We start from the raw sequence: 16,455 nt of genomic DNA, 5'->3' as shown, positions 1-16,455 counted from the left end.
CGGTTGTGAGGCTTCTGTCTACTAGACATTGGGATGCTAATGGACTTCACTTTTGTTGTTTCAATTATTTTCTTTTGATGTATATATATATATATATATATATATATATATATATATATATATTGATGAAATATGTAAGAGGTAAATATTAAACATGTGGGTTGTTAACAAACGGATCTTGTATATTTGTAATTTATCATGTAGTGGATCACCAGTAGTAATTGTATGAGTTTATCAGCGTACTCTGATTTTGGTTGTGATATTGGTAGCATTTGTGAAATTAAGGTATTGTAATACCCTAATTTAATTTTACCTCTAACCAGTGTACAGGCAAGAATGCAGAGCAAAGGAAAGCAACCCTGGCATAGCTGGTAGTAGTGGAGTGTCAAGAAGGCAATAATGACCCCACCTGTCAAAGTTCAGTTTGCCAGCATCATTGGAAAATTTACCAAGAAAGATGGGTGAATACGTAAAAACTTCTAATATGTAATTAAGATCTCATAGATCCCAACACAGACCAATTGGGGCAAAAAATGCTACAACCGGTGGGTACCAACCGGCCAGCCAGTTTTACTAACAAAATGCATTTTTTTTAGGGTTTTGCCTTGTGGGGCCCACATCTCCACAGCACAGTTCCCCATATTTTTTCCATAAGAAGAGGCTTGTTTGGAGATTTTAATCCACCATTTACCTCTAGTTTCTAGTATTCGATGAATTACAAGGGCTAGCGGGTCTATTTTGGGCAGCCATATGAAAGGGGTTTTAAGGGTTTTAGGGATGAATTCCCATCCTAAAATTCATCTGCTGCAAATAGAAGAACAAAGATGGAAGAAAAGAGAAGAAGAAGAAGAAAAGAGAAGGAAAGGAAGGAAGGAAGGAAGAAGAGGAACTATTGGACCAGTGTTGTCCCCAGGTAAGTGATATTGTCTAATACAGTAGGTATTTCATACTAATTTCACAAATTGGGTATGTAGGGTTTAGGGTTTAGTCCAATTGGAACAGCCAGGGAATCCCTAGGAGTTGTGTAGTTACCCAGTAGAAAAAGCCCCAGATTCTGAGGGTATACTGGGATCCAATTGGTAAAAATTCTACCCAGCTAAACCCTAGGACCAATGGTTTTACATATTTGGTGGAAATTTTATGAAATTAGGGCTAGAATAGGGCTAATTAAGTAGGAAAATTTGTTAGAACCTTTGAGCAGAATTTTCTTCAATTTCAGGATTTGGAATTTATAAGAATTGATTTGAATTCCTTCCTGAAACTTGTTGCAAAGATTGATTAGGGTTGGAATAAAAATTTCATTACTGTAAACCTATTAATTTGACCCTAATTAGGTGATTAATTGGGAGAAAATGGGTTCAGATTTCAAATTAACCTAATTTATGTTAAATTCTAAAATTTCTGTAGAAATTGAATACATAAGCTTAAGTAGTCAATTGGAACCCAGAAATGGGTCAACATGAAGTCCAACCCATCTCATATTGACCAGCATGTATAACAGAATTATAGAATGGAGGTTTAACCCAATTAGGAGTATAACAGTACACAGAACAACATTGGCAGAATTAAATTTTGCAGAAATATGGGAACCGATAGACTCGACCGGCCAACCGGTTGCTATCCAACCAACCCACCGGTTGGAATTCCAGAGCCCCATTGGGATTTTGTGATGGTCAGTAGGCTCTGTATGCATTATTGAGTTCCATTGATTCTAGGGGAGCCAACAAGCTTTCCAAAAGCCTATATCTCAATATGGCCCTAGTTCAGTTTAGAAAACCAGAAGCAAGCCTAGTCCTCTCACTCTAGTGGTGTATCTCAGTCTGTGGGTTCAAACCCTAGGTGCTTCCACAATGACCAGCCGGGTCACTTAGCCAGGACATGCCCCCACCATCTATCGGGAGATGCACCTTATACTCTACCATCGAGGCCCGAGTAGACATATACAGCCAATAGACCAGTACAGCCACCACAGGGCCGGCCAGAGACCATAGGGAAGGGTGTTCACTATGACAATGAAAGATGCAGAAGCTACACCAGGTGTGGTGATAGGTACCTTATTGATTTCATTATTACCTGTACATGTGTTATTTGACTCAGGAGCGTCCTATTCATTTGTCACAGACATTTGTGAGAAAGATGGGAATTCCACCTAAGAGCTTGACTCAATGCTTAGCAGTCAGTACACCCATAGGAAATGTGGTGGATTTGAATTATGTATATGAACCATGTCCGGTGACTGTAAATGGACATAACATGAATTCACACTTGATCGAGTTGGACATGACCAACTTCGATGTGATTTTAGGGATGGACTGGTTGTCCACTTACAGAGCCAGTGTGCTATGTGCAGAGAAGATGATAATATTCAGACCTTGTGATGAGGGAGAATTCACCTTTGTGTGAGACAAACCCAAGAAGCCCAAGAGGATTATTGTATAAGCCCTCTAGATGAAGAAACTACTGGATAAAGGATGTCAGGGCTACTTAGCATCTGTGATAGACATTGAGATAGAGGTTAGGCCATTGACCGAATTGGATATTATAAAGGAATTTCTTGATGTGTTCTCGAATGATTTGATGAGACTAGCCCTAGACCGAGAGACAGAGTTTGTGATAGACTTACTTCCAGGGTTGGCACCTGTGTCGAAAGCCCCTTACCACATGGCTCCCATAAAACTAGAGGAATTACAAGTACAGATTTAGGATCTTCTGAAGAAGGGATTCATTAGACCTAGTGTTTCCCTATGGGGAGAACCGATACTGTTTGTCAAGAAGAAGGACGGGAATATGAGATAATGCATTGATTACCAAGAGCTTAACAAGCTGACAATAAAGAACTAGTATCCTTTTCCAAGGATTGATGATCTGTTTGACCAATTGTAGAGTGCTAAAGTGTTTTCCAAGATTAACCTTAGATCAGACTACCACTAGCTCAGGATCAAGGATAATGATGTCAGCAAGACAGCCTTCAGATTTTGGTATAGACACTACGACTTCTTGGTGATGTCATTTGGGTTGACCAATACACCATCTGTATTTATAGACTTGATGAATCGAGTATTCTAGGATGTCTTGGATAAATTTGTGATTGTGTTCATTGATGACATCTTGGTATATTCTACCTAAGACTGGTATTGTAATGTCTGAGAGAGAAGCAACTCTACGCTAAATTAAGCAAGTGTGATTTTTGGCTTTCATAAATGGCATTCCTAAGTCACATTGTCTCAGACAAGGGTATAGAGGTCGACTCAGAAAAGGTGAAAGCAGTTCTAGAATGGGACACTCTCAAGAATGTGGCAGACATTTGTAGTTTTTTAGGATTGGTTGGATACTAAAGGAGGTTTATTGAGAACTTCTCTTGCATTTCTGCACCAATGACCCGACTCACACTAAAGGGTGTAAAATTTGAGTGGTCTGGTGCTTATGAGAAAAGATTCTGAGTGCTAAGGCAAAAGTTGGTATTTGCCTCAGTCTTGACTATTCCAACTAGTACAGGTGGTATGGTTGTGTACAGTGTGATGCTTCTAAACTGGGATTGGGTTGTGTACTGATGTAGCAAGGGAAATTCATTGCTTATGCATCCTACCAACTGAAGGAGTATAAAAAGAACTACCCTACCTATGATTTAGAATTGATAGCTGTAATTTTTTCCTTAAAGAATTGGTGGCACTACTTGTATGGTGAGAAGAGTGAGATATACAGTGACCACAAGAGCCTTAAGTACTTCTTCACCTAAAAGGAACTCAACATTAGATAGAGGCGTTGGTTAGAATTGATGAAGGATTATGATTGTACCATCTACTACCATCCAGGGAAGGCTAATATAGAAGCTGATGCACTCAGTTGGAAATCACAGGCCATGACTCTTGCATCATTGACCATTAATGAGCATCTCATCGAAGAGACTAGGAAACTGGATTTGGAGCAACTAGTGGAAGGTGTCACCTTCTCATTATTAGAATTGGTGGTGCAATCTAGCCTAGTGGATAGAATTACTACAGCTTAGGTTACTGATGCAGAGTTGTAGAAATTGATAGTAGACTGTAAGAAAGGGAAAAAGAAGGACTCGGATTTCTCCTTGACCGAAAGAAAAATTCTTAAGTTCAAGGGAAGGTTGTGCATGCACAGTGATGGTGACTTGGGAGATAATATCTTGAGAGAAGCACAAAGCTCTCCATACTTCATTCACCCTGGTAGCACTAAGATGTATAAGGACTTGAAAGGTTCCTACTAGTGGAAGGGAATGAAAATTGAAGTGCCCACACACGTGTCGAGGTGCCTCACTTGTTGACAAGTCAAGGCAGAGAGACAGAGACCCCATGGTTTACTATAGTCACTACCTATTCCAGAGTGAAAATGGGAGAACATTACTATGGACTTCTTCACAGGATTGCCTAGCACCAACAAGGGTATGGATGCCATTTGGGTAGTTATTGACCGCTTGACCAAAGCATCTCACTTCATCCCAATTAAAGTCACCTTTTCCATGGACAAGTTGGCCAAGTTGTACATTGACAACATCATCCAAATGCATGGTGTACCAGTTAGCATCATCTCTGAACGAGATCCCAGATTTACTTCTAAGTTCTAGACACGTGTGCAGTGTGCAGAAGGCCATAGGTACACAGCTGAATTTCAGCATGGCATTCCATCCACAGACTGATGGGCAGTCAGAGAGGACTATCTTGACCTTGCAGGACTTGCTTTGAGCATGTGCTCTAGATATGAGTTATAGTTGGGATGATCATATCTCTCTTATTAAGTTTTCCTACAACAACAGCTATCAAGCCACCATCGGTATGTCGTATTTTAAAGCACAGTATGGAAGGAAATGTCAAATTCCTCTCTATTGGGAAGAGGTTAGTGAGCGGCATATCCTAGGTCTGGACTTGATATAGGCTACTAATGAGAAAGTGGGTGTGATCAAATAGAGAATCAAAGCAGCTTAGTCCAAACAAAAGAGTTATGCAAATGTTAAGAGAAAGCATCTGGAGTTCAATGTGGGAGACAACGTATTCTTGTGGATCTCCCCAGTGAAAGGGGTGATGTGGTTCGACAAGAAGGAAAAGCTGAGTCCTAGGTATATGGGACCATATAACATATTGGAGAGGATAGGACTGTTGGCATACTGAATAGCCTTACCACCAGAATTGGAGGGCACACATAATGTCTTCCATGCATCCATACTGAGGAAGTACATACCTAACCCGACTCATATTCTAAAATATATACCCCGTGAGTTGGATGAGAATTATGCATGCATAGAGTTTTCAAGAATATTGTTGACTGGAAGGACCACAACCTTCGCAATCGTACTATTTCATTCATCAAGGTGAAGTGGATGAACTACCCGGAGCAAGAAGCGTTTTGGGAGCGAGAAGATGAAATGAAGAAGTAGTACCCTGGATTTTTGACTTACCAAGTATGTTCAATTTTGAGGATGAAATTCTCATAAGGTGGGGGCGAATGTTACACTTGTGCCCTAACCCGGCCTAATTTGAACTTTTGTGATAGATCTTGGATCAAAGTTATGGATTACCAATGGGTTTTGGCTCATGGCAGCTCATTGCAAAAAGGGAAGGGATGATCCCAATTACTTGTGCATTTCATGCCAGTCCTACTGGAAGGGATTCAAACCATCCGACTCTAAGCGGTAAGTGACCAGACACCTCCCTACCCAAGTCCCGGCATGTACAAAAATTACCAGAAGAACATAGTGATAACATAGGGCAACCTCATATGTAATGACCAAGAGGGGACAACAGCCAGTCAAGGCACAACACTACCTTGACCATCAAAAACAAGGCCACCTGAAACACCTAGGGCTGAATCTGGTGGCCTAGTGTGCTGCTAGTTGGGTTCTGATGCCCATGGGTCTCACCACCCTCATTGTGGCTAGCTTTGGATGACCCCACACACTCTCCCACACCTTCCCCCATGACTTGTACACCTATGAGTCTAAGGAGGTGGACCCACGTGTCCCAAATGGTGGATTAACCTACTTGACTCAGATAAGGGCCAACCAAATAGACCTTAAATATCCCACCTACTATAAATAGAACTTCTCACTTGTCCAAAACATGGGAAGGAGAGAAAAGAGGAGAGAAAGGAATAGTGGGAAGGAGAAAAAGAAGGAGAAGAAGGAAGAGACTCATCCTAGCTCTTGGCTTAGCACCTTGTTTTCGAAATCTTGTCAGAAGTAGGTACTAACCTCCCTTACCACCTCTTTTCTTCCATTTCTAGCTTGGCTTTTGAGTAAAGTAGGGAACCATTGGGTTGGAGGGGTAAGCCTTGACCCGGCACCTCCCGGGGGTCAGTGAGTGTACATCTCACTCCCCCTTATGGTTACCGAGCTCAAACCAAGCCAGGTGCACTCCGGTATCACTTGTGACCAAATGGGTAGTTAGGCTTTCAACCGTTCGATTTTCGTATCTCTCAAAAGGGTCAGTGGAATCATGATTTTGTTAGCTTAAAAGAGAGGCAAGGGGACCCCCTACAGACTCCATGGTAAAGATCCTGACATTGGGCCCGAGCTAGGAACCCCAATTTCCTTGGATCATTTTTGGAACTCCACCAGAAACAACCACTGGAAACACCTGGGCTGGATCCAGTGGCATTTTTTGGTGAAGTCCAAGCTCATAGGGGCTCTCTATTTGGCCCACAGGAAACAGAACTGCTATTTTCGGTGACCTTACCAGTGTTGTCATAATTGACAGTGCATATACACTTTGGGGTAGCCCTTTGGTTCCCCCTCTAGTATTTCCAACACCCATTAATGTCCGGTTATCTTTGTACATAGGATGAAGACATGCACGTACAACAAGACTACAAGTGAGTTGATATCCGATTGATGCACTTGGAATTTCTTCTATCCAGGTACAACTAAGGTGAGGGAAGGTTGAATTTCATTTTTGGAGTGTTTATTTAGAAATTGCTCGCATGTTTTAGGAATTTTAAATGATTATTTAATTATTGAAATTATTATGTTGATCTCATGACATGTTATTTATATTGAATCATTATGTTTATGGAATGTGGAAATTGGATATGTGATCTATGTTGAGATGTGGATTATGAGATGGGATCCGATGTGGCCTCGGTGGTTCCGGTACCATGATCGCTGCATGGATGTTGCATTCATGCATTGTGTAAGTGCATTAAGTTTGGATATAGGCGTGGATTGCGCTTTGTGGCCGAGGTGGTTCTGGTACCGTGATCGCCATGTGGATGTTGCATTTATGCATTGTGTATGTGCATTAGGTTTAGATATAGTTGTGGATTGCACTTTGTGGCCGATAGTGATTCTGATATTGTGCACTCCAAGACTATACATGGAAATGGGTATGCTTTGTGGTTGATGGTGATTTCGGTATTTGCGTAGCCCATACTCAACTACTTGTATGCTAGATAGGCTTGGAAATGGATGTGATGTGATCGATAGGTGATTCCGGTATTGTATTCTATACTAACTATATCATTATGCAAGGCATGTAGTATATTGTGGTTAGGTGACATTCCCTATGCTATGTCCCCTTGCCAACAGGGGTAAGGTGTTGGATAACCAATTATGGTATGTTCGATGAATCTTTCCAGAATGCCACTCCCGCAGTACGATGTGATTGTTACCGGAGGTAGGGAATAGTTTGATGTTTGAAATTTAAAAGTAACCGCAAGCATACGGATCAGTGTGCTAATAGGTTAAACACAAAGAGAGCAACCACTTTATTTTAGGCTTCTTCTAGTAATGCAAAAGTATACAAATTCATTATGGTGATCTAATTCTAACTACAGACCTAACACTAGTGCATCTAATAGCATCCTAACCATTCACATCTAGGAATTTAAATACTCAAACCACGCAATTAAAAAAAAACAAATGAAAATAAAAGTGCTGAAATAAAAAGTGTTGAAAAGTAAATAAATAAAATAAAAGGGAAAAAAGCTAGAGAGAGACACACAAGTAGATATCTCTACTTAGCCCGAGGGATGCACCATAAACAATATGAGCTTCCCTACTTGACCAGAGAGTACTCTTACAAGGGCTTTTCTACTTGGCTTTAGGGGAAGGGCTGAAAAGTAAATAATCAAAATAAAAGGATGGTCCCATAGCTAGAGAGGGGCAAAGCCAACACATGCATCTAGCTAGGTAGTTGTTGTTACCAAAAATGAATCTTCAATCACTTAAGGGTGTGGTCCATCGATCCTTGTTAGCATTTAGAATATTTCTTATACCTCTGAGACAACTGTAGATGGGCTGGTTCTACATCTCGGTTTAGTTCTGATCCATTATTCTTTTTCTGGCCCGAAAAGAATAATCACTTGTATGGCTGACCAAACGGATGTATACTTTCAATTGAACATGTCCATCTTGCTTAGAATTGCATCATCTTCACAACTATAAACAGAAATAGGACCTCTTTATTGTAAAATTGGAGATATAGCACTCGATAGTTCTCAAGGCCTTTAAAATTCAAAATCTACAAAAAAAGAGTAAAACCCAAGGTAGCTCTATTCTAAATGTGTAAAATGCATGCTTTACTACATAAGATTTCACACATAAATGTGCTCATCAGAATTCCCCCACACTTAGACTTTGCTAGTCCTCGAGCAAAACAAGAAGAAAAAGAATAAAAAGGAAAAACCTAACTCATTTTCGTAGGAATCACGGTTGCACTTAGCATGTGCAACAAGCCTTTAAACCCCTAGGTCACCCCTAGTGGACGAGTTGTATCTCATGGTATTTGTAGTAAATATACACCCAAAATTCAAGAAAAACAAAATCCCAACCTTGGCTAAAGGTAAGGGCCATACCGATCCGGAGCAAAGATAATTTCTCTTACACTTGATCTATGGACCCCCACCCTTGAATTTTTATTGCCCCATATCAATTCCAAGTACTAGCATATTTCTTAATTTGGAACTCACCTCATCTCTTCCAAAACATCCTTATCTTAAGGCAAAACCACTTGTGAAGAAATAGGGAACCAAGGACTAAGGCGTTGGAGTGTTTTTGACCAAACATGTTACCAAGCATTGATGACATTTGCACATTTTTTTTCCTTTTTAGCTTAATAAACTCTATTCTACTCCACTACTTTTGGCCTAAATGACATGGTGGAGCAAACACCAAACACCCCAGTTACTATGTAGCTTTGCTTTTTGCATATGCCCACATAGATAGTGATGCCAAAGTTTTTTTTTCTGAAGTTTCCTCTTTAAGAGTTTCGATCAAGTCACTACGCTTCCTGAGGCATAATGCCCTGTCTAGTTCCAAGGGAATCAACTCTTACTCTTCCTTATACCACATTTCACACTTCATTTAAAATGGTGCATTTGTCAACTGATGTTAAATTAAAAATAAGGTCTCAACTCCAAATCAGAAGTACAAGGAAACCAAAGACTTACATATGGTCCAACACCATAAAATAGGGATCTCTTATTTTTCAAAAGAAAGTCCCATCTCAAGACACAGGCTTGTATCTTTCTTCTCAACAGGGTTTTTTTACATTCAAGATGGGTACCTTAATCAAAACTTTTATTTTCATACATCAACGGACCGAATGGTATGATCATTAGCCAAAAGCCAAAGTAGAACTTTATCCTTAGTAAGCTCAAAAACAAAAAGAAAAACAAACAAAACAAAGTGAAAAAAATAAAAAAACTGATTTCTCTCCACCACACTTAAGTCATGCAATGTCCTCAATACATAGAAAGAATTAAAAGCAAAGACAATGCAAGGGGGATCATACCTGGATAAAAGTCAGTCATCTCTGTACAGAGGTTCTTGGAGATCCATGACCTCTTCACTAACAGCAGTAGAAAACTCGAGGAAGGGCTTCAACTTATGGGTGATTCCAAATTTCTTCATGAGGGTCTCAAATGATCTATTCAAAAATGCTTGCCCCTGTCAAAAATGTAATAAATGATCCCATTATCCATCCACTTTAGAATTTCTTTTTGAATGGCTTCCTTCATCACTAGGTTAGCTCTCCTCTGGAGTTCCGTTGAAGGTTTGGACCCCTCAATGATGTGAATATGATGTTGAACAATAGAAGGGCTAATTCCTTTGATGTCAGCCATGGTCCAACCTAGGGCTTCCTTATTGTATTTTAAAACTTTAAGTAATTTCTCTTCCTGGCTAGAAGTTAAATCTAAAAAATTATTACTGGAAGAGTCTGGTCAAGCCTTAGGAAAGCATACCCCAAATTAGATGGCAACTCCATAAGATCTAGCTTAGGGGGCTCCAATATAGAAGGTTTGGGAATGGAATTGGAAGGAGGTCCTAAGGGCTCTATAGGTGGTTGGAGACTCCAAACCTCAGACATAATTCCATCATCAAAACCACCCAAATTGTTCCATACACTCTTGAAATTCAGAATCAAAATATGTCTCAATGGAATCTGGAATTTCCTAGAGCATATGAACTTCCTTCTCATAGGGATTTGGTTGCTTACCCAACTTAAAGACATTAAAATCCATAGAAGTGTTGCCAAAAGAAAGTTTCATGGTACCGTTCCTACAATTAATTATGGCATTGTTGGTTGTAAGGAACGGTCTACCAAGAATAATTGGAATCTGATCCTGAATGTTGGCAACTGGTTGGGTGTCTAAAATAATGAAATCAACAAGGAATAAAATTTTTTCAACTTTAAGTAAGACATCCTCAACCATCCCTATAGGAATCTTAACAGATCTATCTGCCAACTGAAGAGTAGTTTCATTGGCTCTCAATTCTCCCAATCCTAGTTGCTTATATACATGGTAAGGCAAAAGATTCACAATTGCGCCAAGGTCAAGTAAGGCATGCTCAATGTAGGTGTTGCCTATGACTCAAGCTATGGTAGGGCTCCCTGGATCCTTATACTTGGCGGCTATAGGCTGAGTAATTATAGAACTAATGTTGCTTGCCAAGAACACCTTTTTGCGCACACTAGTGATACGTTTGTGAGTACGCAAATCTTTCAGGACCTTTCTATAGGTAGGGATTTGGGATATGGCATTCAAAAGAGGGATGTTCACTTCTACCTTTTTAAGACTTCTAAATTTTTTTCCATGGAAGTAGTCTTCTTTTTGTTTACCAACTGATTAGGAAAGGAGATAGGAGGAACATAAGCACTGTTAGGATTTTTTTCTCTTTTTCAGAAGAATCATGTTTGGTTTCCTCACCCAAATCATCTTTAGTTGCTTTAGGTTCATCAGATGAACCTGGAATAAGAGGCACACTTGTGTCCTCAACAGAAGGAGAGTTAACAGGAGTAATAGATGGGGAAGATTTAGGAACACTATGTTGGTACTCTTGGCCACTCTTAAGAGCATAAACACTATGTTTGTACTCTTGGTTGGAAGGCTCTTGTTGTGGACTCTTTTGAATTGAATTCAAATGATTTAGAATTGATTGATTATTCATATTCTTATTCCTGGGATTAGGTTCAGGCTGACTAGGCATCTTCCCTTTCTCCCTTTCATGCGAAACATTAGCAAGTTTGGAGATTTGCTTCTCCATGTTATGTTGGCTTGTCATGAAAGTACTCATGAGAAGTTCCATGCTTTTCTCTAAAGAAGAAAGCCTAGCCAAAATCACCACCTCCTCTTATGAATCTTGGAGGTTGATTTACAGGAGGTGGTAGAATAGCAGATTGAGTGGGGATCCTAAAATTGTTCTGCTGATTGGGGGGCATGTTCCTTTGATTGGCTTATTGGGGAACAAACTACCCCTATCTCAAGGGTTGAAAATTAGGGCATACTTGATTATTGGCTTGATTCCAAGAGAAGTTAGGATGGATCCTCCATCATGGATTATAAGTCTAACTATAAGGGTTGTTTTCGGACATGGCATTCACATTTTCAGAACCTATATTTAAACCATTCCCACAAGAAATATTAGGCCACTCCTCCATCACATGAGTGGGAGATTGGCACCAACTACACATAGGCACAGAATGATTTATTTGTTTCAGTTGGGCAGGTCCTTTGACTACTATGGCTTCGAGTCTCTTAATAAGACTCTCAAGTTGAGCTGCTTTGGCCACAACACATTTTACAAGGTAACCCTTATTTTTCCTCTCAATTTCTTGAGTAGACTCCCATTCTTTGGTTTTCTCAGCCAATTCAAGCAAAAGTTCCAAGCATCGTCTTCAACTGTAAAAGATGTAAAACCTTTGGGGCACATAGACTCTAACAACTGCTTGGTCAGATAATCAATACCCTTATAAATGATTTGACAAAGTTTCCATGTATCAATTCCATGGTGAGGGCATTCCTAAAGGAGGCCCTTAAATCTCTCCATAAATTTAGAGAACGGCTCACTAGGTTTCTACCTGAATTGAAGAATGTCACTCCTGAGTTTATTGGTTTTATGCAAGGGAAAGAACTTTTTCAGGAAGGCTATAGTAAAATCATTCAATGTGGCAATGGAATTGGCAGGCAGACCATAGAGCCATTTCTTAGCTTGGTCCTTGAGTGCAAAATTTATAAACCTTAATTTTACAGCATCATCAATCAACTGTTGAACCTTAATCAGAACACAAACCTCCTCAAATTCCCTAAGGAATAGGTATGCATCCTCAGAAGGTAGCCCATGGAAGTGGGGCAACATAGTGATGTACTAAGATTTGAGCTCAAAATTCTTGCCCTGGGCTTGTGGTAGAACTATGTAGGAAGGTTGGGCTGCATTAGCAAGGTAGAACCTATCTTTCAGAGATTTAGGTGGAGTGCTTGGCTATTGGTCTCCCATATTGAAAGGTATTAATGAGAGTACAGGTATAGGGTCACTACTTTTTGGATCTCTTCTTTCTAACCGATTCTTAGTATCACTTACCCCCTAGCACTCATGCAACAGAAAACTATCTACAACTAGAGTAAGACAAGCACAAATGTATAGAAAGAAAAAAAAAATTTATTTATTTATTTTTTTGATTTTTTTGATTTTTTTTGGATTTTTTGGAGCTTACTTGCAAGGATCCGGGGTTCCTCAATTCAATTCCTGAGGTACTACTACAGGGCGAAACCTATTTTATCATACTATGAGGCTTGACGACCTCCACCGATACAACTATTATTGCAAGCTGTTCTTCTCAGGATTCAATAAACGAAAAATAAAAAACAAAACAAAGCACTCCAATTTACCAAAAGAAAGCAAAAAATAACATGGAACTGTCTCCCAGGCAACGGCGCCAAAAACTTGTTTGAAATTTAAAAGTAACCACAAGCGTACGGATCAGTGTAGCTAACGTGTCGAACACAAGGAGAGCAACCACTTTATTTTATGCTTCTTCTAGTAATGCGAAAGTGCACAAATTCATTATGGTGATCTAATTCTAACTACCGATGTCACACCCCACTCTCGGTAGACCCAACTTACTATTAGGAATACCGATGGTGTGAGTAAGACACGTACCTGTCTTTCAACTTACCAAGATCTCTAATAGCAGTACCTTAACATTTTCACAATCTCACGTCACAAACCAGTATAAGTAGTGGAATCAGAGTATAGTAGCGGAATTTATAAATAAAATAGGAAAAACATCTAATGGTAATATAATAGCAATAACCGAGTTATTCTGTTACATTCATCCATGACATATACTATAATCTCAAAAATATACAATTCATAACTATATCCAAAAGTATCAAACTATAATATACAATCTCACGATGCAGCGTAAGCACAGTCATGGTCATGCTCCTCCGCTTCTGGCATCCACCAGTCGCTCACACCGTACTCCAACCCAAAACATACTGGATCACCCACCATCGACACCACGATACCTGCATCATCATCTAAAAAGGGGTGTATACATGGGGTGAGCTTTCCAACTCATTGAATAAGCGGTGGGGTCAACCACATCCAAACAAGTCAATAGCAGTAGTAATTTATGATACATGATTACAGAAATTAAACACATAATCCATAATGCTCGTGATGTAGTTCATTTATTTATTATCCACCTAACAATACAAACTAAGTCTAGTAAATGCTACTACAGTGCATTGGCAGTATCCCTCGTCTCAAAAATGACATCAACTACGCAACGATACAAACCCTAGTCGTGATTAGAAGCTACCAGTCCCTGTATGCATCCATGGGTCATCCAGTAAACCCCTGATAACCCCCTCCTGGCAATCATGGCATAGGTAACACATTGGCCAAGCCAGATAAGTTTCCACTTCTGGTAATAATCACATCGTACCATGGGAGTGGCACTTTGGAAAGGCTCATCAAACATACCACAATGGGTTATCCAACACCTCAACCTATATTGGCAAGGGTGCGTAGCATAGGGAGTGATACCTAACCACATACACACTACATGCCTTCATAATGATACAATTAGTATGGATTACACAATACCGGAGATACCTCGACCACAAAGTGTAATCCATCTCCAAATACAGTCCCGGGTACACTAGCAAGCTCTTGACCACAAAGTGAAACCTAAGACCGTTTACCTAATCCAACATACAAATAGCAATTGAGTATGGACTACGCAACACCGACAAGACCTCGGCCACGAAGCATATCCATTTCCAAATATAGTCCCGAGGTACATGATACTAGCGAGACCTTGGCCACAAAGTGTAAACCGTGACTACAACTAACTCTAATGCACATAATCAAATCATGAATAAAACATACATATGGCAATAACGGCACCGGTACCACCTCAGCCACACTGGATTCCGTCTCACACACACACACACCCAACATACATACGGTGATCATGGTACTGGTACCACCTCGATCACATCAGATCCCGTCATACATTCCATACAATTTATATCATGATCGTAAAATGAAAATTTCAATTAAACATATAATTCTAAGCATGTGAGCAATTTAATAAATAATAAACATTTCAAAAATAAACACAGTCCATCCCTCACCTATTTTATGATCGTTGTGTTTGGGTTCAAGTATGACTACCGATCAATCAATTCAATATTGACTTCAGGGCATGTGCGCATCACTGTCTTAGACACAAGGGAATCATACATCAGTACTTGTTAAAAATGTCGAGAGGGACCCACATAGGTCACCCCCAAAGGGTACAGACACAGTTCTTAGGTGACAATACTGTCATCGAAAACACCGATCGGAAATAGGGCATTTCCACCAGAAATATCAGTCATGCTTCTGATAGAGGTGACAGAGAGCACATTACGCTCATTTATCCACCAAAAACAACCCACCGGAAATAGCTACAATGCTTCCTGTGCCATATTTCTGGTGGACACAGAAAGGACCAACTCGAATTGGGGCTTTCCGACTCAGGCTTGATCACCGGGATTTGTTCTGTGGAGTTTATAGGAGATGTTTATAGCATCATTCTAAGCCAAGAAAATCCCAATATTCCACTAAGCCATTTAGGAGATACGTTGATTGAACGATCGAAATTGTTGTCGGAGCTCACCGGGCTTGGTTCAAGCTCGACAACAACACCGGGAGGGTAGAACACCCATCCTACAACCCTAACATGGTGTGTAAACCAAGATCCCAGCTATACCTAGCTTTATCTAGGTCAAAATGAAGAGAGAGAGTGGCATGGGAGGTTGTACTTACCTCCGACAGCGATTCTGGCAACAAGGCGGTAGCCGGCACCAAGGTAGGCCTTCAATCCCCTTCTCCTTCCTTTGCTTCTTCCTTCTTCTCTTCTTTCTCTCCCCTCCTATGTTAGGCACAAGGTAAATGAGGAAATGAATCCTCATTTCCCAACTTATAACTTAAGTTGGCCCTTAGGGTCCGTTTGGTTTGGGCCTCTTTTGAACCAATCGAGTTAAAACGAGTTTTAGGGCACGAGGACACGCATAATTGGGTCCATAAGGTGTTCACATCAAGGGGAAGATGTGGTGGATAATTTGGTATCATCCGGAACCATTTATGATGCGAGTGGCAGGACCTACAGGCATCGAAACCTCGATAGCAGCCAGTGGACCCATCGGAAACAGGCATCGGATTCATGCCCAAGCTGCTTCCAGTGGCTTATTTCTGGTGGCTGTCTTGACAGCTTGCTGTCCCAGGGTTGGTCTCACACAGGTGGTTGCCCTCGGACATGCCCAAGGCTTTTCGGCAATTATGATGCGTTTCGAAAATCAAGTGTGGGGATTCGGGTCACTTACTGTCTGGGATCAGAAGGTATGAATCCCGTCCAGTTAGAGAGGCATGAAATGCACGAACATGTGGGGTTATCTCTTCCTCTTCGACAATGTGCAGCCACGAGCCAAAATCCAGTCGTACTTCGGATCCCCGATCTAAGGCCTGTCACAACAGTTCAAATTAGACCGGATTAGGGTACGGATGTAACAACCGATCTAACACAAGTGCATCTAAAAGCGTCCTAACCATTCACATCTAGGAATTTAAATACTCAAACCATGCAATTAAAAAGCAAATAAATGAAAATAAAAGTGATGAAATAAAAAGTGTTGAAAAGTAAATAAATAAAATAAAAGGGGAAA

The 16,455-nt window shown here is 40.3% G+C and overlaps 1 non-coding gene across 1 annotated transcript; it reads left to right on the top strand.

Annotated features, from left to right (window-relative positions):
* The first annotated feature begins 12,239 nt into the window (after positions 1-12,239).
* Positions 12,240-12,346, top strand: LOC122094527. The gene has a single exon (XR_006144842.1). It is a non-coding gene; the product is annotated as a small nucleolar RNA R71 (small nucleolar RNA).
* The last annotated feature ends 4,109 nt before the right edge of the window (positions 12,347-16,455 follow it).

Source organism: Macadamia integrifolia, chromosome 11, assembly GCF_013358625.1.
Source record: "Macadamia integrifolia cultivar HAES 741 chromosome 11, SCU_Mint_v3, whole genome shotgun sequence".
Classification (NCBI taxonomy): Eukaryota; Viridiplantae; Streptophyta; class Magnoliopsida; order Proteales; family Proteaceae; genus Macadamia; species Macadamia integrifolia.
This window is presented reverse-complemented; position numbering and strand designations above follow the sequence as displayed.